The sequence below is a fragment of the Typopeltis vanoorti genome, chromosome 22 (assembly GCF_054136105.1).
Source record: "Typopeltis vanoorti isolate ZY-2024b chromosome 22, IOZ_Tvanoo_1.0, whole genome shotgun sequence".
NCBI lineage: Eukaryota > Metazoa > Arthropoda > Arachnida > Uropygi > Thelyphonidae > Typopeltis > Typopeltis vanoorti.
In genome coordinates, this window is record NC_143570.1 from 98,432,077 (window position 1) to 98,455,720 (window position 23,644).

Here is a 23,644-nt window from a genome sequence, read left to right on the forward strand (position 1 = left end):
TTATCGTTAACTACGACGGAAACTGTGACGGCAGCGAGAAACAGATAAGTCGGTGGTCGGCTGGCGTCCAGAGCCCGACATCAGTAATGGCCTTCCGTATCATCAGGAGTGCCGAAGCAAGAATGACCCCCGACATCCCCCCCCCCCTCCCTGTTCGCTCTTACGAACCTGATGTGCCAATTACTGCACTGTCTGCAGGAATCGCCTTCGTCCTTATCTCTTCGTTCTTCCTAAATCGTTCCTCCTAATGGCAGTCGGTGAATGCGCCGATACCTCGGCAAAAGAAAGGTTCACTCTGAATGCCATCCGTTCCCTTCTCTCCCCTCCAATCAATGTGGCTTCTTACCTCGCTGACATTTCTGGCCGGTCTTTTGTTCTTTGCCTGCTAACTGTGCAGAAAAAACTCCAAATGAATATTTCATTCAGTTAAAGGATTCGCGTAATAAGCAGCGAAGGTTAATCTAAACACAACCGCCCACTTATTCTTTCTTTTCATCTTTCTGACCTAATTTGTTGTGTGGTCGAGCAATGCAAGAAAACATCGCGAAGCAAAGATAATATTTTAGAAATGAATTAAAAGAAGATGTCCAGCGATATCAAACGCCAAATTTCTTTTAAGCGAATGGTTCTGTTCTTTCGATGAGTCAGCAGTGTCCTACTCGCAATCTTCCACGCTTCCTATCGAGTTCAACTCAAACACGAGCGTGGCCACAGTACTGCGATTCTTCAGCATCATTCTGTTCCATCCGAATACTTACATTTTTGCTGCGGGCGAATTCTTCTTCAAAGTAGTGCACCGAGACTTATTTGTCAACGCTCCGCGATTAGCAGTGTGTGTGTGCGCGCGCGCATACACACAATGTGGACCACATATGATGGAAGCGTAGATGGAATGGAGTCGGAAACGATCGTGTTGGGGGGAAAAAAACACAAGAAAGCCTTCAGAGCAAATGGTCGTGATGATCTTACCAGACTGCATTTGATGCATCGGACGGAAATTCACTTAACAAATAAACACGCGCGCTGCATTTGGCTTGGTGGTTACAAGGAAGTATCCGCAAAAGGATGCATCTCGTTATGGGTTTATTGGTGGTTGAAGGGAAGAGCGTAGTGGACCAAGGAGATGGTTGCAGAACTGATTCTGAATCGATAAAGAAAGTGCGACCAACTAACGAGATGCTTTCTTTGTATGCTGCGGTCCAAGTAGACGGAACTGTTTGTTGCAGATGCAAGGCACGAGGGGTTTACGTGCTACAAAACACCCCCCATCACTCATCGCGGGAATCGTCGAGAAGATGAAGGATTTTTCAAATCTTAATTCTCGGCGCTTACCGTAGGCCGTAAATATTTAAAGGAAATTGTTACAGAATCTTTTCGACTGACGAACTGTTTACGTGCTGTTGCCATGGTAACGGTGGAAGGAAAATATGGCGAGGAGAAAGATGATGACAAATCTAGTGGGCGGGAACTGATTAACTAATATTTTATTTATTAGCGTTTTTTTTTTTTATTTGGGTTTCTATTAGCAGTCTGTTGCTACGAAGCGAACGGAGGGTGTGGAGATCCTCGCGGCAAGTAACAACTGATTTAATGTTCTCCTATTTCAAGCCGGCCTCGCGTGTGCTGTCGCGATCAGAGTAATGACTGACAGTTCCCCCTCGGTGTTAATGGCCGACATCTTCTCCGCTGATCTATGGACTCATTAACTTTCTTAACTAGCTCTGCTTGCTCGTATCTATCACTCTCGTTCTCCCCCCCCCTCTTTCTCATTATTATTAATTCCGGCATCCCCACAACACCTTTAACCTCAGAAAGAGGCTTCCCTTAGCGGCCGCCACCTCCGACGTGTAATAGCGAGCGTGCGCGAATGAAAATGCAAACTGAAAATTAAAAACGGGGACGATTTCTGTTTCAGCCTTCATTTAGGACGCCGACTGATGGTTGCGGTCGAGGCGAAACGTTGCGGAGAAATTGCATTCATTCCATCGTACGAATACGCAAGGAAAATTGCACGAATTTGAGTTAATTGCAAGCAAGCTATTCGGATGGGAAATGGCGGTTTTTAATTCGAGGGCTTCGTTTCACAATTTGAAATCATTGCAATGAACTGGGATGGCAGAACCAGAGAGATGTCCGTCCCACGAGTAGATGGCGGTGAAACACGAAGGAAAAATTGCACCACGAAGCAGAAGTGATCAATACCGATGCGCCATTGCAACTTAATTCACAAAAAAACTATTTCAGTACGGGGGGGGGGGGGGCTGAGTAGTTCTGGTAAACACCTAGAACACGGTTCTACCTCCCTTCCTTCGTGGCGATTATCCTAAATTTCCATTTCCTCGTATTATAAGCTACCTTTCCGTTTATTCGCATTTTCTGCAAATATGCGGCAACGATTTTAACATTCCATTGGGCAACGTTTAAAAGTTCTCTCACACGAAAAACAGCAGGGGGGAAGGGGTCGAATAAGATTCGGCACACACTTGAATTTCTTAGCTTCCTTGGCACTGAGATCATCACTTCGAGGAAGATGAAAGACGTCAAGACACATCCAAGACAGCTGCTAGCGATTCACTTTCGAGATCAGCAAAATTAGGGAGTACCGCAATATTTGCCTTAAATATGCGAAATGAGAGACGACCAAGTTCTCCTCTGTCGCTCTTCAGCATCGCTCTTTCGCACTCTGTGGATACGATTGTACTTGGAGCACAATAATCGTGTTCCATCCGGAGAAAAATAAGCCATTACTGATTGATGGCGTGTTAGTCATCCTGAACACAACGACTGCCATTTATGAGACGTTCAACTTTTTTTCCCGTAAAATATTCAACGCTTAATTATTTGCCGCTTTCTGTTGCAACAGAAAATTCTTCAATTGGATAAAAAGGGTTGACTAAAGACAAAGGAGTAATACGAGTATAGAATAGTCTTGAGATTTTTGATGGGAGAATCCTGGAGGAAGGAAGCATCCTTTGTATTCGCGTTATTTTTTTTTTTACCGGAAGGTTCGATTTCATCAAAAAATCTAAGATAGGATCGAGTCGAGTGCACTCCGTCATTGGAAGAAAGAAAAAGAAATCTACTTCTCGATCGATTTTTTGGCAGAAGGGTAATGGCAGAGACCCTGTTATGCCGACATGATTACGAGTTTGAGAGCACCCCATTGGCAAAATATGAGCACAGAAAAATTCCATCCATCATGGGAACGGGGGGGGGAAGAAACACGAGATCAGAAGTCGTAATCAGAAGATGCCTGCGAGCCGCTCCCCTTATTTCGCCGGCGCACATCACGTTCAACAACAATTCTCCCTCCCCCTTTCTTCTTTTCACGGCTTGTCCGACAACAAATCCAATCAAAGCCTTCGGATACGAACACGGAGCATTTACGCTCCCTACCCTCCTTTTCACGAGCGGGACTAGCAAGCTCGTGATTCCCAGGGGCCTAGCCGCAACGCACGTGGCGGCTCGTGTATCTTACCGTACAACTTTTACCGTGATAAAGATGACGTCCTCGGAGTAGGCCATCCATCATACGGCCGCACACGAAGTACAGAATATTACAACAACGCACCTCGAGGAAGCCCGCAGGAAGCGGAGGGTTTGACAACATCGCAGCCAGCACCTACATGCTGGTCACGTGAACAAGGCGAATTTCCTACAGTATTAGATCTTCGGCCGCACATTCTTTCAGGAAGTCGAGTGCACTTCGAAACCGCGTTTTGAACGTCTGGAGGGAAAAAAAAATCTAAGTCGCCGCTTATTAGTTTCCAAAGCGATCTGCTTCCTGAAGAGCGCTGTTCTTAGTTCTGATGCATTTCGATGTTCGTCAACTTGAAAAGGAATGTTGTCGTGGGTTTTTGCTTTCCACCCTCGAGTCGTGTAATTAACTCGATTCGTGCCACTTCACGGCAACAGCAGTTGATTATTTGTTGATTTTCTTTAACGTCAAAATACTCCGCCGTGAATTACTTTTAATTGGATGTCACAGAATGGGAAGAAAATGTTTCGCCTCCTTCTGTTTTTCTTTTCCCGCGTTCCCTTATTGAGACGAAACGCTTTAAGCCTTAATATTTAAGCATCCGCTTCGCTAAATGTTTCATTTCTTTGTGCGCAACTTTCTCTGCCGACTAAAATAATCATCGCGAGCGGAATGGAAGGTGCCGTAATGGAGACAGATCACGACCCCCGCATCCGTCTGCTGCGAAGTGTCCAAGCTGCTCTTTCGGTGCAGCGAAGAGAAATTTCTGGCATTTGATGGAAGTCCAACAACAGAAAAGATGGAAAAAGGCAACGCGAGATGCGCCTTAAGAAACGCTCTTGAAGTGTCCAGAAGAGATGTTAATGCTGCGCTGCCTTTTTGCATAACATCTTATAATTCGTCACACATTTACAGAAAAGAAAACACCCCTGTTGCTGATTTGAATCCTTCTACACGTTTCCGCTATTTGCGATCTCGCTACTCCGGAAGTGGACAGCGAAGTGAACCCGGAAATGCTGATGATGTTCTGACACGCAATTTTAAAAGAATTAGTTGTAAATAACGCAGGCGTTTCCAGATAGGGTTCCCACCCAACAGGGTTTCTCCTGCAGTCTCTTATGGTCCAGCAAATTGGCGAACGATGAAATCCCGTGCCATCCACTTTACATGAAGTTTTTTTTTTTTCCTTTCAGAATTTCAACGCAAGTTTCACCGATCCTTTCTTCGTTCTGCTGAGAGCATCTTCTGCAGTTGATTATTTCACACAAAAACTCTCGTTTCTCGGCGAGTTCTTACGTTTGAGTTTATTTTAAATCCACTTCCAACAGCAGCAGGAAGATGCGAATGACCTGAAAATTGCGTTTATGCTTTTTCCCCCGATGCGGTGGCTCCAAAGAAAACTTTCGGCATCCATAATCGGGCGTGTTGTTTGGCATTTTTCTTCCTCTCTCCGCAAGTAGAGGTTCATGTGGTCATCGTGCTCCGCTGTTTGCAGGAACAAACGCTATTTTCTCCGTAAAGAAACAGGCGCGAATGTTAATATAATGCGAAATCCATTCCTCACCTTACATATATTAAAGAATGTTTCTAAGAAAAAAGAAATTCGCCGCGGAGGCACTTTATTGCGCATTATTCGTGCCAGCACTTGATAACCAGATGCCGCTAACCAGACGGGAATAGTTAGCGGCGGCACCTGCGAAGATTAAACCTCAAAGCATAATCGGGATGGCCTGCGTAGTCTTCTTAATTAGGCGGAAGGATTCCGAGGAGCCGCTAATATTTTCTTGGACCAAAAGAAATAGTTTAATTAATGCTGAAGGAATGTTGTTGCAAACAAGATGGCCCGAAAGTGTTTCTCGGCTCCGCTTTTTTGTTTCTTTTCTATTCATACTTGCATACCTGGTTTCGCCGCCATAAAGGAAGCTTGAAGGCCAAAGAAACTAGACATTAAGGCGCCAATTAAGGCCGACAATAACCTTGGATGCCTGGAAAGCTCTTGTTCGAGGTGTGCTTTGTCCACCGGATCCATTCGTCACAGTTCAAATGTTCCACCATAACTTAAAAGGACTTTTTGCTCGCTGAATGAATATTTTGACGACGCGCTTAAACATTTAATTAGAGCGGTGTCACCGCAGAACTGCTTTGTGTCTGCTTCTAATCTTAGAAAATTTGACTGCTTCGGGGAACAAAGGAGGCGCACTTTAAGTTGGATTATGCAAATTCTGTTGACATCGCTCCGCTCTGTTAGAATATTTGAAGCCATCTCCAACTGTGGACAATACATTATACTAAAGCAACATTTTTGAGAAAACAGAGATTAGAAAAGGGAAATCAAATGAATTCTCAGGTTTCGAACCCGACTGCTTTTGATGCTATTCGCATCTTCTCTTCTGCAGTGATGCGATGAGAAGGAATAACCCGGCACGCATCTCAATTTAGCGTTTGTTTTTCTTAGGTTCATTTTTCCCTGGAGATGTAATGCGACCACACGAAAGTCCCTACGCAGCAGTGCGGAAGCACACAAAAATATACTCCAACAGTGGAGTCGGGGTTCGATCGGTTGTATCGCTAATGACAACGGTGAAATGCACGAGACAATGCATCGGGAAAGAGGAGCTAATTAGGCCGATTATTCTCCTTTGAGACAGCTCAGAAATAGTTCTCGTCCATCGAGCATCCACTTCTTATAGTTTCTACCTGAAGCAACTGAAAATTCAAACATGTTGGTCTTAAGTCGTCCGAAGCGAATAAAAACCCCATTTAGGGAAAGAATTGATGCTAAATCGCGGATATTTTCTTAGTACTTTGTGTGGTTGTAATTCCGGCAGAAGCAACTTAAGCTGCGAGGTCAGTGGATTAAGCCCGTTAAATGCGCGTGTTTTTTGGCCTGCGTGTCTGAAGAAAACTGTTATGTCCTTAAGAAACCAGCTAACGTCCATTCACCAGTTCTCCCTCTCATGTTCTCCAAGAGCCACATCAGCAATGAAGACGACGAAAAATACTGCGGCGGAAACATCTTCGAAATTCTTTTTGTGCATCTCTGGCTGAAAGATGTTTTCTTTTTATAAATGTCGAATGTTCCAATCGGGGTCTAATTGAAGATCAGAAACGAAGGAGGAGTCTGCGGAAATTGTATACCGCAAACTTCTTTTTCTTTGCAATTTAGTTCTGTTGAGAAAACTGCTTCGAAATAAAAATCCCTCTCGGGATTGATTTGAACTATTTATGTGCGATGCGACCCATGAGAGGCTGTTTAAGCCTCTGCTGCGTATTGGTTGGGCTGCGGGTCATAAAATCAGAAACCCCGTCCTACAGAACAAACATGCGACTTTTTCGAGTCCCTTCAGACCTTTCCATCAAGCGATGAAAATCATGGACCAACACGAAGACATTTACAAACCAAAACGTCAAGATATGATTCGATTCCACAGCTGCTTCTTCATTGTAGGGTTTAATAGCAAAACAAGATTGTTTAGGCCACGTGATGATAAAAATGGCTTCGTGTTGACTGTTGATAATTCCCGTCAGTTCGATCACTCTCCACACAAGAATGCGAAACGCACCTTTTATGTCTCGTTGCAACTGCGTTCTTCTTTCTTTACTGCTGTCAAATAATTTGACTCTGCTGAGTCAGGAAATTGGAGATGAAATTTGATTCCGATTTTTATTTCTTCGTTCACCTCCTCTTTTCTTAATATTCTGCAATGCAGGAATCAAAGCGCACTTGTTGCGACTTCTGTAGCGTAACAGCGCCGTACAAAATTCTCAACCCGTTAAATCGCAACAGATGGGTGGGTGGCACCTGGTGGACAAACATCATTTTCATATTAAAACGCATTCGAGCGGTTTTAACGATTTTAGGAGCGGCGAATAACGGTTTGCTGCTTGCGAATCGACACGACGACCATTTGAATCCTTCGTTCCCTTTATGCCCTCTAAACCGCAAATACTTACGCTTCGCTAAGTTAGTAAGCTTCAGAATGGAAGCCATGAATTTTAATGGCTATCGACGATGCCACCAGATGGCGATATTAGTACCGGTGTCGTAACTGGTCCGAGGAAGAACGACGATTAGTAGCGGAAGACATCCCGCGGGAAGCTCGTTATGAGGATCGCTCACGGACATTACTTCGGTGCCTCCTTCCTTCCTCCCCCCCCCCCCCTTCACAAGCGCTCATCTTAAAAGGCACCCATCGAGGTGCAGCCGCGGTTTAAATCAGCATCTCTTAACGGGCGTTCGTTTTTTGTCGATGCTGTGAATTCATGGCGCTCCCTTGCTTGCTTCTTAGAGCAGCAGCAGCAGCTGCTCTAAGAAGCGAAGTTTAAGAAAATCTTTGTTAATGTTTACTCATTAACAAAGTTTAGAGTGTTTAAAACAATGTTTACAGTGGATGAAGACGACTTCTTTGAAGAAGGTCCATTCGTGTGGTGGAGAATTTAAGCAGGAAGTGCTAAAAGGACATTCGCAATCAAAAGAGGAAAACAAATGAAAAGTACAAAAGCGAAACTGAGAAGAACGAGCAAAAATGCGTCTTCACATACCAGGAAAACAAACATCTTTTCCTTTGGAATGAAGTGTTTCCCTTGCCATTACGCTGCTAAAGCACTCTCGTGCAGTTCGGGCCTTAAATCGACAATCAACTTGGCAACCACCGAAAACTTTCTTTAAACTGAAGATAAGATGAATCTGTTTGATATTCAGGATTGAAATTCCCACATTTTGGCATTTTTTGTCAAGTAAAAAAACTTACACACACACAGCAGATAATTCATATCTGCTGTGTGTGTGCATTATGCACGTGTATACTGATGAGAGTGCAGGCAGGTACAGGTTACATGCATCTCCGTTTCCTTATATTGTGTACACTCACAAGTACAATGAAGTTTTGATAAAATTCTAATATAGTTTTACTGTTTCACAAATTCTGTAGTACTTACGTTGTTTTTTGCGTTATATTTACATCAGATATGATTTTTGTTTCTTCAAACATAAAGATATACATGAATATATCTTCCCATGTATATTTATATGGGAAGCCAGAGGATATAAAAGCACCATTGGCTATAAAATAATGGGTGAAAAACTAAAGAAGTTGGTAACAAAATTGCAGCAGAGGATACAATATTGACTCAGATCACTATTTATTAATCAGTACTATTAAGATCCCAAACCAGAGAAATAGAAACAGTACAAGAACAAAAACAATTTAAGATAGAACTGTTACCGCAAGATAGTATCAGAGAACTATATCAAAGAAGACTTACAAATCATACAAAGAAAATAAATGAAGATATAAAAAATGAAAGGCAAAACATCAAACCAATAGTAAAACAAGCAGCATTTGAAGCCATAGGGAAAAACTGCGAAGAAAAAGGAAAGGACTAAGAACCTGAAACCCAGAAAACGAATCTTTAATAAGAAAGAAAAAAGAAACGTACTTTACATGGTTAAACGAGAGAACCAAAGGAAATGAAAAAGAATATAAGAGAATCAGAGCAATAACAAGAAGAGAAACCAGGAAAATCAGAAGACAAGACTGGGAAAATTTTATATCAAGAGGATGACATAAAGAAATGGATCTCAACTAAAGAGCCATAAAATCATTAAAAATGACTCAAGAAACAAAAGGATAATCTACAATTAGAAGGTCCCCTCCACAAAAGAATGGACCAATCGCTACACCCATCTTCTAAACAAAAATAATCAAATTGAAATGAAACAAGTAATAAATCAAATGGGAAAAATGAAGAACCAACACAGTTAAATGATCGAAAGAAAATATTGGAAAAATTAAAAAATAGAAAAGCTACAGGAGAAGATGGAATAAATTCAGAACTATACAAATACAGCTCTAAACTATTACAATTACAATTAATTAAATTTCTAAACAGAATACGGGAAGAAAGAAACATCCCACAGGAATGAAGACAGCAATAGTCAAAACATATTCAAAAAAGAAAACAGAAAGGATTGCGAAATCTATAGAGGAATATCCTTATTAAATACAAGCTATAAATATATCAAGATATAATTAAAAGCAAATTAACACCATGGGCCGAGGAAATTATTGGAGAAGAACAATGCGGCTTTAGGAAAGGAAGATCCTGCACAGATCCCACATTTACACTCAAACAAATTATAGAAAAAAAGAATAGAATTTAACCTGAAAACATTATATATATATATATATATATATTATATTATATAATATAATATAAATATTAGCATGCAATCAAATCAACAGGACAAAATTGATCAATATGCTGTATGAATTGAAAGCTCCACCTCCAACCACAAAAACAAATATAATGGAAGAAAACTATGTTAAAATTAATAATGAAACAATTGAAAAATTAAAACCAATAGAGGTCTCATCCAAGGAAGCGGATTATCACCAATCCTCTTCAATATAAATGAAAACATTTCAAGAGAACGGAGGAAAAACAAAATCATAGGAATTAAAATAGGAAGTAAAAAAATTAACCAGATTTTTGTATGCTGACGATCAATTTATTTTTGCTGAAAATGAAGACCAATCACAGAAAAATCTGCACGTATTGAACAAAACAACAGAACAGTACGACATGAAAATCTCAATAAATAAAACGAAATCAATAGCATTTCAAGGTAAAGAAATTAAAAGATGCAAATTGGTCATCCGCAACAAACTAATGGAACAAGTGAACAAATTTAAATATCTAAGAAATTACATAAGTCCCACTGGAGAAATTGACATTGCATATCAAAAGCAAAACTATTGAGCAGTTATTGGAACTTTGAACAGACACTTCAGTAAACAGATGTCGAGAACAACCCAAAGAAAACTGAATAAAATAATAGCCAAACCAATTCTGAAATATGGCAGTGAAACTTGGAACGAGATAAAATACAAGTGGAAGCTGCTGAAATGGAGTTCGTAACACCACTCGCAGGCTATAAAAGAATGGAGAAGATAAGAAAACAGTTATCCATAATTAACATAACAGAAGACATCACAAACTATAGAAAGAATGAATGAGGACAGATGGCCACATATTGCTTGGAAATATAAACCAAAGGGACACCGAGCAAGAGGAAGACCCAGCAGGAGATCGGCAGAAGACTTTTTAGACCCTTGAAAACGTTACAGGCAAACAATTGCCTAATACGGGAAGCCAAGAAGATGATGATTTTTCCTACAAATTTCTACACTGATGGTCGCGTTACAATTTGGTGTGTGTGTGTGTGTGTGCTCTGCTGCGCTACAGCACGAATCTAAGGAATCCAATGATCCGTCCAAAATTGATGTGTCGTGTTTTTATATATTATTTTGGGTACAGTGGCTTTCCTCGAGTACTGTTTAATTGAATGATAGAAATCTCTAATAATATTATGCTCCGTTATAACGAGATGGCATTTTATAAATAAGAATAGTCTATTACTAATCGGTGGATCACTTCCCTTCCTCATTTCTAAGCTTAAGAGAATTAAGGATTCTTGGTGCCATGAATGCGAAATGACACTGCAGGATACTTTTTTTTCGTCTGAGGTACCTTGGAAGGGAGACCATCCTGCCCGAGGAAACGGTGCTGGTCATTGAGGCTAATTCAACATTTGGTACTTCGATGTAAGAAGATACCGTAAAGGGAAATCTGCCTGAGGTTCAGGAGAATGAAGTTAGTGTTTACTACAGTAAGATTGGGCTGAAGATTTTGTTCAATATTCTGTTCCGTAGACCGTAATATTCCAAGGATATTTTTGTGCGCTCCCACCAGCTACAAATTCCGTACCGAATTCTTAAATACACCAGCGGACAATATACAGTCTAAAAACTTAGGTGACACTATGTGTTTAATGTTACGCAATCTGTGTAATTTGTCCTTTAATTCGTAGCTGTTTGAATATGGGTTTTCCAGTGTAGATGATGATCTACGTGTTTGCCCAGATAATGCTGGTAACTGTAGACCCATTGAGTAGCTTCGCAACTGCAGTCCCATCTGGGGTCAGCGGAAGTGCTACATTTAATTAGCGGGATTGCTTCCCTGTCTTTTAGCTCAAATAGGATAAGTTAGTTTTGTTGAGTGTTAATTTTGATTTCACTGAACCCTGTTGTGCAAGCTTAATAAGAACCTTGCGAACAGAAAACTTTGCTCTTATCTGCCGCCAAAAATCAGATTTCCCCAAAATGCGACACCAGATGAACCTCGTATGGGTTTGGAACTTGAGAAAGCATTCGATGATTGAAATTAGGAGAATTTCTGCACTGGTAAGCTTGAGAATTTAAAAGCGAATCAAGGTAGAAATAGCGTAAGAGCGGGTTCTATGAGAAATGCGTTTGGTTTCAGCATAAGGGTTGGAAACATCTTTCGTTTTTCTCATTGGTGTGTGTGTGTGAGAGATCGGAAACCTATTTATGCACTGGACGTTTAAAAGCAACTAAAATACCGCTTTCAGATGGCACAGCGCACGCGGTACAGTAAATGCCCCCACCTTACACAACGGTACGATGCTCTACAGAACGACCAGAATTCATTAAAGCACGCAAAGGGGAACACACGAAACTGTCAGGGGGGTCAACGTTAAGCCCGGGAAACCTCGGAACAAAAATCACCGCTTTTCGACGAGGTCTTTTTTTTCTGCTTCCGAAACTGTCGTGGAAATTATAAAAATTATCCAAATATTGTGGTTGCTAAGCAACTTGATCATAACAAATCCGACCATCGCCTTGGAAATGCGAGTGCGGGCTGCGTCGTATTTCTGTAGGAAGGAGACGATTTACTTTCTTGACTAAAGTCAGCAAAAACACGCATGCGTTAATAACACAGCAAAAGTCGGGAAATCTATCAAACGATCCCTTCGGACCAAGCACAAAAGCGAAGCTTGGTCGGAACTAAATCTCAGAATTATCCATCGACAAGTGGCGCGTGTTATTTTTCCCACCCACGTCAACTCGGTGGTTCAGCGATTAGTTTGCTTAGTTTATTACTCCTCCTAGAATCCCATTCCGGTTACACCGAATTAAGCAGACCTCAATTGTTTGGTCCGCTTTTTTTTCGGCGAATAGAAAACGTGCTTAATGAAGGTAGCAAAGGAGGCTGCGTACGTGAAGCATACGCCGAAATCCTCGTCTAAAGAAATAGCCCTGCAAGGATTTCGGGTCCTTTGAATTCCGGATTTTATGCTACACGAGAAGGGGAGGCACCCCCCGTTTTCCTCCCCACCCACCGACGCTTGCGATGCACTTCCATCACGGCCACCACTAAGTTCGGTAATCTACAATGGCGAGGTTTAGCGGAGAAATGCTCGAAACATTGCATACCCACCTCGTGCGGATTTATCTCGAGGGATTTTCGGTGTCACTTGTAACCATGGCGACAACACCACAGCAGCTGTGCTTCTAAGCAGCACTGCACGTCATGTGAAGTCGGAAGGAAACTGCATCCTCGGATTCCGATCGCTTCTTCACAAAGAACTAATAAAAAAAAAGAGAAGAAGATAAGACGGAGAACACTCAAAAGAAGAGCAGGATTAGAACAAATTGACTGGATTTCAATTTTCGAAAAAATTAAAGGGTGCTTTAAGAGTTATTGAACCGTTCGTTTCTTTTAAACCGATGGCGGCTGAGCTGGAGTCGATGATATTCGCCCAGAAATGCTCAAGTATGGAGGTAGGAAAGAACTCCAGCTGTCGCGGAAAGCATGGTCACGGGTTGCAGATGATTGGAGTAGAGACCTCCAAGTTCTCCGTAAATGTTCGCGTTTTTGTTATTCCCATTTACAGGAAATGAAGGGTGGGAAGAACAAGCTGGAAGGTTGCCCAGATCGCTTTTTACTTTAAGTTTTGTAAGTTTAGAAAAAAAAGCAACACGAAGTGTATTCTGTGCAGTCTGACGCGGAGCATCCGAAGTGTCTCCAAGAATCAAGATATTTGAATGATGTCGGTGGATTAACGCGGAAAGGCTGAAATGTCACTGTTGAAGGCCATCTCGTTCCGGATGATCCGATCGGATGAACACCAGAAGCTCAACGTGTGTCCACTCCCGTCCTTCTGGACAAAAATTTCACTAAAGGAATAATTATGAACCTGATGGGGGAAAAAAAAAAAACTGAATCTCAAAGATCAGATGATCAACCCGAGGAGAAGCAACTCTTTCAAACAGGAAAGGGGGGGGGGGCACTACGTTCATGATTAGCGTCCTGTGGGATTTCGAGAGAACAGAACAGTGCGCCATATTTACTCGGCACTGGCCAGTCGAAAGTGAATGAATGGTGTGCCACAACAAGACGACGTCACAGCGCACGCAAAGGAGAAAGACAACCACGACTCTGACTCAACACACGACCTGAGTTACGCCGATCGATACCTCGCCTCATGCTCAGACAACGCTCGTTCAATGGAGTTGAATCGAAAGCGCTTTTGTATCCGCTGAGACAAAGCTTTCAGACTGTTTGCCGAGAGATGACCCCAGTGCAACCCCCTTTGCATTTTGCTTGATACTTTTGGGCTGCACTTTATTTAACCCTAAATAAAAATGTTGAACCCCTTTGGTTCTTGATTCAAACATCTTTGTGAGGTCGGCACTTCAAACAACTCGCTTCTTTGATGACGGATGACCCTCGTATTTCAAGTTAAGATTTAAGATTGACGGAGTCTCATTTTTCCGAATAATTTTCTTATTACGTTTGTCCCGAACGATTGTCATCTCGTGTGAATTATTTTTAAAATAAAAAATTGAGAATTTTCAGGCTGGGAATATGCAGAGAAGTTCCGATTCGGATTGAATTAAGCCGAGGGATCACTTAAGAGACGGTCCGACGGTTTTCGTTCGTAAAAACGCTTCTAAAAATGAACGTTTAGCGATCAGTTTCAAAATAACGCCGTACAAAACAAGTCGTCTGGAGCTGTCATTAATACCGGAAGAAACACGAGATTCACGGAGAGAGGTTCATATTTTAGGAGAGACGCGATTGCAAACAACCTAACAGGTCAGTCAACTGTTTTAAAATGCTCGACTCGATTTCCACAGACAGCGCGGGAGGTCAGCGGTCTCATCAGGGCATTAAAATGAGCTCTCGGCATATCTACGGACGTTGGCATTGTGACAGCAGAGCCTTTAATTGTCTCCCAGCACAGCCGGATTAAAGCGAACGGGGATTAACTCTCTTCGTCAGAATCGCTCTTCTCCGGCTTCTGTGCCGACCAGAAAAGAACTCCCGAGAACTAATTGCGGGCCAAAATAGTTCTGCATATCGATCCGAGGGTTCGCTTCTAATCCACGGGAACATCATTCACACAGTCTGGCCGCGTCACGCATGCACGGCGTTCATTTCTAAAATTGCACGCGTTTCTCTTTCTTCCCCTTCCCTCCCATCCCTCTCCCTCTTCCTTTCGGCGGAAGCTGCGCCTCGGAGTACCCGTAGAAGTTCTTATCTTCTCAACGAAACAAAGATCGCTAGTTGATTAACTGCACGAGGGCTGCAGCGGGGCCGGCTTCGTTATTGGCCGTGGAGATTGGATTGAACGATAAGCCTCGTGTACGTGCAAACCTTGGCTTCCTCCCCCCCACCCGTAATCCCACCCTTTCCGTACGACCGAGAACTGCGTGTCGTATATACCGCATAAACAATCTCCTTCTTTCGCGTTCAACTCGCGAAAGATTTATCGAGACTTTGAAATTGAACAACGGAGAGAGGGGTGTGTACGAGCAGAAGATCCGTTGTAAGAAGAATGTTGCGCGAGGGAGGCACACAACAATAACCGACGCTCTTAATATTTGAGCAGCATGGCAAGGCGACCGCTCGCTTCTCCGAACAAAGCCTCAACTCGTCTCTAGGACGGCGGGCCACTGCGATTCACTTTCGGGAGAGTGGATCAGCCAAATTCTGCAATTTTGATTTCTCTCTACGGAACGATAATCAAGCCATCCGTTAATGAGGTGCAATTTTAGACAAGAACACCCCAAAATGGAGTTTGGAAACGCGCTTGCGCTTTCAAACTCCACTTGATAACGAAGCTTTCCTTGTGTAGACAGTGCAAGTCTTTTCTCACTTTATTGAACAGGAGCTTAAAAGGCTCATTTCGAGTAAGTAAGAAAGAGTGGGAAGCCAACCATCCTTATTTCAAAGCCGAATGTCTTGAACTAGAAGTTTCAGAATTAGACCACAGAGCTCATGATGCAACCGTCGGCATCGAATTGCTTTTGTATACTTAACACACGAACTCTGCCCAGAAGCCTTCAGTTATAATATCCGCCGGATATAACGTCATCTGGATTTATAATATTCTATTTCCTTATTTAAGTTAAGGGATATTACATTATATAGCTGAATGGGAAACTCAAAGAGTTTCATGCCGAATCTAGAAACTATATAAAGTTCGGCGATTCCAAGCGTAAGCAAATACCTGGATAGTGTTGCACTCCCTAAAGTGTTGCACTCCCTATACCTGGATAGTGTTACAACTGACCTAAGGGTCAGTTGTAACACTATCCAGGTATTTGCTTACGCTTGGAATCGCCGAACTTTATATAGTTTCTAGATTCGGCATGAATCTCTGAGTTTCTTATTCGGCTATGAAACAATATGGGATGTAATATCTCTTAACTTAAATAATTTCACGTCGCCGAATTGAAGCCTTTGACTCTTCATATAATTAAAAAAACTTCTATTTCCTGTTTTGCTTTTTAAATTTGCCTTCTCAAAAATGTCATACGTTTCGAATAGTGATGTTGGAATAAAGAATGACATCTCACGTAACACGCGATGCTGGCGTTTTCAAAAGAAAGTCTCCAGACATTTGAAGGAAATTAAGTTGGCGTAGAATCTGCGTTCACCATGACGCGCTCTGTGGGTTGAAAGGGGCGGTTTAGGCCCAAATACCCACAATATAAAGGACGTCGCTTCGGTCAGCACTGCCGAGAAAAATATTTGAATGAAACGTTGCAGGAACGGAGAAGGGTTTCATTGGGGAAACGCTGCCATCTGGAGGGGCGTTTCGGAAAGTGAAACCATTTTGCGAATATTTTCTCCGATTTTTAGAACTGTCATGCAAACCAACTTTTCCCCCCGCCTTCAGTGGGAAGTGTTCTCGCAATAACATCTCGAGAATTCTTTTTAACTTCGAAAGTTTGTTTCCTTTGCTCTCAGGTACGCAATTATTTCTCGGAAACAAAAAGCGAGTATTGAATTAAGTCATTGATTACCATTCTGACAGCACGCAATTATCTTCTCGTTCATCCGAGCAGGCCGTGATGAATGGAACACGCCATCGCAAAACGTCTCAACTTTTTGAAAATCTTAAACTCCAACTTGATGGCGCCCAAAAAAAAGTTTGCTGAGATTACTTATTGTGGAATTCGCTTCTGGAATCCGTTGGGCACGCACCCGCACACAACTTAATTATCCCCGAGCAACAATTTCCCTCCAGAGGATCGCTTTGAAGCTCGCAGGTGCGCCTCCCTCGCACGTCGGTCCCTTTCTTTGCCGAGCAGATGACGCATTCTCACGTTGTCTTCGCAACTGTCTCCCTCACGCGAGCGCGCTCACGAACATCTGGAAAAAGAGATTAATAAACGTCAAACTCGGGAATGATAGGGTTAATGTTTGGCTGCGGATAATAAGTGGCTCCGGAGGGAGGCGCCTTCCGTGATTCATTTGGCCCAAACTTCTCGAACTCCGCGTGTCAGACCTATCACGCCGCTGCTGCACTTTAACTAAATACACCGTTCCAGTCCGTAGCATAGCTGACGATACGCACACCATTTGTAGCAGTAATAACAGAGAGGAGCTTTGTGGACACGCGTTTCTTTTCGGATTACTCAAAAATGCAAAGTCTTTTCACGTACGCAAAAGTTACGAGTTCACTCGAGTGTGTCCGCCCACCTCTGCAGAGCCCCCCCCCCCCGCTAATTTTTTTTTATGTTGTTAGCAACGCCATATTTGTGGAATCCGAGCAGTTCTGTTCAGATCAATCCGCCTTCTTCACGAAACACGTGAAATCCCCATAAAGTAAAGCCACATCTCGAAAGCGTCAAGTTCTCGGCCCCACGGATTGCTTTTTGTATCGCGCTGTTTTCTCTTTCTGCCTATTCAGAAATAAAAATAAATCGGCTCGATTCAGTTTAACGCTTTTATTTACAAGCTCATATGGTTTCGCGAAAAGGAGAATTTTCCTTAGGAAGGAAATCGCTTCGCCTCTCAATTTTCGAATCGATCTTATTGTCAATCGATTAAGTGTCATCCTTGCTGTGGAGATGAAAGCGCATGTCAAACGCTTTTACATTTCTTTAAATGAAAACAGCGTCTTATTTCATCTTCCTATTCTGTATAAAGATCGGATGACTTCGCGACACGACCAATACTTCAAGGGAGCGCGTGCTGCTCGTGAATTCTGATGAATTTCCGCAATTGTGCTCACCTAATGCGACACGCGTTCGTATAATTTACAGCGCGAACTGCAAATTAATAGAACGAATAACTTCACTACAAACCACTCTTTAAAATAACGTTCAAGGTCTGGTGGAGACTTGGAACAAAAAAAATTGAAAAAATCCAAAGAACGTTTTTGTATTTACAAGTACGCACGCACACACACAATGGCGCTAAAACCCATGCAGATTACAAGAAAAGTTCAATCCTTTGTGTTCTTAGTTGGCTGGTGGAGTGAACTGCACGAAAGCGACTTCAGCAATCAGAGCACAGCACGTTAGTCAACTGCGTGTGTTCCCTCTAAGGTCGCGTGGCCCATCCGCCTCCGTGTGACCACCCCCTTCTCGCCTTCAGATGCGAGACCTTTATCAAAGTTCCTCTCGTACTGCGACTGAAACCGAATCCTCCCAGACACAACGCACCGCCATTCTTCCGAATTTACTTTGATGCGAGAAAGACTTCCTCGGAGTTCAAGCCGATTTTCATTTTGGTGCATTTGAATTCCGAAAAAATCTCTCTCAGCCAATCGACGCCATTTAGAGTGCATCGTGTGAGACGCCCATTTATTTCCTTTTCACCAAGAGGATCCCCTGCGTATCAAGAAGCCACCGTGTGCTCATCTTTCTCGACAGCTAATTGGCGAGGAGCAAAGAGGAGGCCGAAAATGAGTCGCTCCGTATTACGATGAGTCAAGCAAAGATATCGTATGCTCGTCATGTACCTAGAGAACACGCATGTTAAAACTCCCCCCTTCCCAAAGAACACTGTCCAACTGCGTCTCATTAGTATTTGACACGAGCAGTCACAGCACGCGCACATATGCACACGTCATGAAAAGCGTCAGATGTGCAAGCGAGGACGGAGAGAGAGAAAAGGAAGAATGGATAAGAAGTCATGGAGTGTAGATGGGGAAGCGAAGGGGGGTGGGAGAGAGAGAAGGAAGTACATCTTCGGAACCGTTCCCAAACAACTAGCTGAAATATTGTTACGAGTCATAAGAGTTCAGCAGCAGTCGCCATGGCAACGAAACAACGGCCGTGGAACACCACCGGAGGCGAGGAAAGCAGTCTTGACTGCGGATGCAAGGCTGCATTGGCGAGAGGAGAAATTAATACTTGTTCAGTCGCATCTATTTTTCTCTCTGATCATAACCGCGCAGGCGCATTCACCACTGTCTGTGCTCAGAAATCCAACATGTTCGGCAGGGGGATGGGACGAACTTCCCATCCATTAACGGCCGATCTTCTCTAATTTTCGGAACCGCTTTTTTCGTGATTTCCACTCAACCACCCTCCTGTTGAAAGAGAATTAATGACCGAACAACAGGGTGGTTGAGTGGGTTTGTTCTTCGGCCAGCGTGTCTGTTCTGGGAGGAGATGAAACCCACTCTTCGGTGGGGCGAAACCTTCTCCAACCCTTAACACAAACAGGGAAGTTTCCTTTGTGAATAGTTTATAGCAAGTGAACGAATTTCGGCAGAAAGTTCCCTCCCCCATTCTAACATATCGAGGCGGGGGGAGAGAAAACATTTCATGGCGATTTGAGAAACTGCAGCGGGAATAAAAAGGTAAGAAACTGTGAGCGAATTGAAAGAACAGCAAGAAAACGTGTTGTGTAAGAAAGTGCACAAAAATACTTCGGGGGTTTTCAGTGCTCGATTGAGTGAGAATGCTGATGGGAAAAGAGCAGATTTGCTATGAATGGCATCTCGAAAGCAGACAGGAGGGTCTGCTGCGATTATCACCTCGAAAACGAACAAGAAATAAAATCTGAAGCGTCACATTCACGAAAAAAACCCGTTTCGCTGGAGGCAATTCTCGGTGAAAACGGCAGATTGCGAGAAGAAGCAAACACCGCAGTGGACACAAAGGCAGCGAGCAGTTTCGTATTTATTCCACGCGAAGTGTTATGCGATGTCCGAACTAAACCTGCAACCCCACAAAACATCTCCGCACATCGCTGTCTTTCTGCCGCCAGCGAGTTTGTAAGGAAGTCGAGCACACAAAAGGCGACAGCAGAGAGATAAGCGACTTTTAAATTCTTTCCCGACCCCGCTCTTAATCCAACTTCGCAACACTTTTTTTCTAACAGAGAACGCGAATAATAAGAAATGGAGGCTCCATTGTGGAGCGCCATAAAAGTCTCGCGAAAGGTGAACTCCGAAGTGACGCAAGCGGCCATCCCGGAAGGTGATAACATTCTCTTGTGCGGATGTGTGTCGATATCGACTGCGTTGCGATGATTGCGTCAATGAAATTCGAGTAATGCGATGTACCAAACAAGAGAAAAATCCATCAAATACACAAAACGTTCAAAACTGCGGTTGTTGAGGGTCAGAGCGAATTCTTCGTTTTTCCTCTTTCGGCCACGTTCATTGGAGCCGTCGAAGTTTCGTCGCCTGAATTTCCGTTATTTCGTTGTAACAATCTCCCCCCCCCCCCTTTCAGAAGAATTTCCTTCTGAACATATTCTTGGCAGGTAGCCCAAAATCAACCTTTTAAAGTGCCTTTACGTTCCCGCGAGACCCATTCTCACACCCCCATAAATCCAAGCGCATTTTCGAAGTGGCAGTTCGGGAAGAAGCTTTGTGAATTATTAACGCCATAAAGAGAGGCCGAAAATAATTAATAATAAAAGAGAGAAATTGATGGATACTGAAAGAGTGATCGAATAAGAGCCACGACGGGAAAGAGAAATAAGAAGCTGGAAACATCTCAGTCAGAGCCGTCATCAATAAATGACAGAACTCCGCCGCAGCGTGATAGCTCTCCGGTGCACATTCCGAGCATTACGCAGAAGGTCCACTCGGGCCAAGAGGGACCTCACGCCAGCCGCCCATAACTTTCACGACAGCTTACGTCAATCAATAAGTGCAGTGGATAAGCGCGGGTGTCGAGTCCCTCCCCCCATCCCCTAAGCCTCCGGCACAACAGAAGCGAGAAGTGTTACTGTGGTCAGGCACAGACGATGAGTGATCCTATCGACTCGCTCCGACAAAGGACCAACTCGGCTTCCGAAAAATCAATCGGCTCTCTTTCTCCATTTGCGCGAAGTGCCTTTCTCCAGAATATTCTTTCCGCACTTCAACTTTCTTAGGTTTTTTAAGTTTCTTTCTTCACACCCACACATCGTTTACCAGAGGTTTATGCGCATACATCAGGACTGTGTGCGTTTACTTATTCTTCTAAGCTAAACCCGCCAAAAAGTGACTTTAAAGCTGCGAAGCGCTTTCTGCGATGCATTTCAAGACGAAACCTGTCACAACCGAGCACGAGAGTGGAAAGCCAGTCGAAGTTTTCCGAGAAACGAATCCCGGTGGGTTTTAGTTGCCACTTTCTCTTATTAGGGAAGAAGATTTTCAGCTTCCGGTCTGCCAATGACGTCACTCCCATCAAGTATTTTCTTTTCCTCTTTCGCTAAAAATGGAAACTTGTTCCAAATTAAACCTCGAACCCACCAACTTTGCAATTTTATAACCAACGCGGCTGTTTGACAATAACACCATCTGGTGTCTGAATATTACAATATTCAGAGCGAGTCTTTCTTTCAGTAAAATTGCCACCTCAGACCTTCTTTCTATCTTTTATTTTCATGACTTTGTTGAAATTCTTCTAAACGCACCCCAAGATTTCGTTTTATTCTTCGAGATTTTTAAACTTGAATTTCAAAGGACGTTTAGTAAAGCTTGAATAAAAGGACGAACGGATTTAGTGGCCAAATAAAACGCTTTATTTTTTCCACGCACGTCTTACACGAACAAAGCAAGCGTTTGGAAACGCACAATGTCTGCGAAACCGGAGTTAATTTAGACCGAGCTTAGGGTTTCGGTGTTTTTCTATCACTCACAGCAAATGTCGCGACTTGCAAATTTTCCAAAGTCTGAAAGAAGAAGAGTGCGCGGTCTTTCTTCTTTTCATTTACTGCACAATTCAGGAAAACGAACAGAAAGTGACAGCCAGACAGACGAATAAATCGGAGGAGATAACAAAAAACGGGATCAGACAGAGAAGAATGAAAGCGAATGGTGAAGTAACGTCAGCATAACAACATTCTCGCAAATACCAACGCTGTATCCGCGTTAAACAAAAGGATTTTTAACAAATCATAAACCTCTAAATAAAGCTTAGACGAAGACTTTTCTGAGAACAGAATTTGAATTTTCTTTGCGTTGGGTTTATCTTTCAGTTCGCGATTTCTGCTACTCCCATCCTGCATTCGTTAACATCAATCATCGTCAGTTCTCTCTCTCGAAATATTCCTTTTGAGGAGTGTTTATCATTCGCATCGTCATCGCCTCTCTTATCCCCACCCACTCCACGTACCTCGGGTTCTGTTTGCCATCTCTTTCTGAATGCAACGTATACATCATGCCAACCCATCATCGCCAACATCTGCTGGATGCATCGATTCTCTGGAAGACGTCATTAATTCGGAACTTTAAGAACCGCATTGATTAACGGATAAAGGGTCGCTTGAAGGTCATCGGAGTTGGTTCCTCGCATCTCCAACTTCTTTCCAAGATGGAGAAGGACTCATCAATAACCGTTTCCTGTGCTGCAAGACTGTTTACCTTCAATGGCAACGTCTTACGGCCACACTCCATTGTTCGAGATGGAAGGGAGACGAGTCGTCGCTGCTTATCGCATTGATCACCTTTTGTTTGCTGCTTCCTCCTTTCCCGAGATTTAATGGCGAAATAAATTTCGCCGGTCTGTTCTCTTTGGATTTTCGCGAAGCAAAGGAGGTATAAATTAAGCTTATTAACATTTTAATGACTCTTTTACTGCTTCGCACCGGGAAAAGGCATTTAAAGAGAAATACGGCATCTAAGATTAGAACGAAGGCATCACACTTCTCTTCCCCCCGCCTCGAAGCCTTTTCCGCTCCCTCACTTAAAGGACTTCGAAACGGACGAATGTTATTTAAGCCGAAATAATTCTTCAGATTTAAGACGAAAGTCTTGCTGAACAAGCCCTTTTTTCCAGTCTCATCAATTTTTGTCCAGCATCCATTGATAGCACTTCGGCAATGGGCGAAATATTTTCGGGATAAAAAACACAACGGGGTGATTTTGCAGTCCCGTGACCCTCATCGAACCGATCTCAGCTTTCATCTCAGCCCAGTAATTGGTTCACAGAAGTGTCCATTCTTCTTCTGGTCCATCCAACCTGGGAAATCGCAGTCCGCAATGTCAGATGGAGCCAGAAATCGTCGAAAAAGAATCGCACTGAAAATTCCGAATGATCGGCTCAACGCTTTAAAGCCGCTTCAATAAGAGAAGAATTATTCGTTAGCTTCCCCTTCAAGCGCGATCGTGTTTCATGAAATGTCACTTGGGTAACTCTGCCCACAGAAGAGCGGAAAAAAAAGGCATTCGTCAAAAACGGGACCGAAGCGAATCTTTTTTTCGACGAATAAAAAACACACGACTATAAAAATTTCAAACTGCAGTCCGAGTAATCTGATTCGCCGTAGTAGATTGAAGATCTCTTCAATCCACCAAATCCGCGCCATGTTGGTTCCGATTTTAGATGCATTCAAGTGGGAATAAAATTAACGTGGTGTATATTAATCTTTCTTTACGTCGTCCTTCGCCAGTTCAATCAGCTCCCACTCTAAATAAGCAGCTTGCATCCTACTTAGTTTTGTCAGAGTTTAAGACGATCGTCTGAGGCAAGCTCAGGAAGAGAATGTTGTTGAAAGAAGTGAAAATATTCTTACAAGTACCGAGCCAAAAGGCTTCAATATTCTTACAATGAA

General features: G+C 43.0%; 1 protein-coding gene across 1 annotated transcript in view; it reads right to left on the reverse strand.

The window, feature by feature from the left end:
- Nucleotides 1–12,837, reverse strand: part of LOC150094582 (voltage-dependent calcium channel subunit alpha-2/delta-3-like) — a 1,537,934-nt gene extending 1,525,097 nt beyond the window's left edge. Inside the window, exon 1 of the mRNA XM_090412095.1 lies at nt 12,782–12,837. The gene's annotated coding sequence lies outside the window, so the exon portion shown is untranslated. The remainder of the gene's footprint in view (nt 1–12,781) is intronic.
- Nucleotides 12,838–23,644: the final 10,807 nt, after the last annotated feature.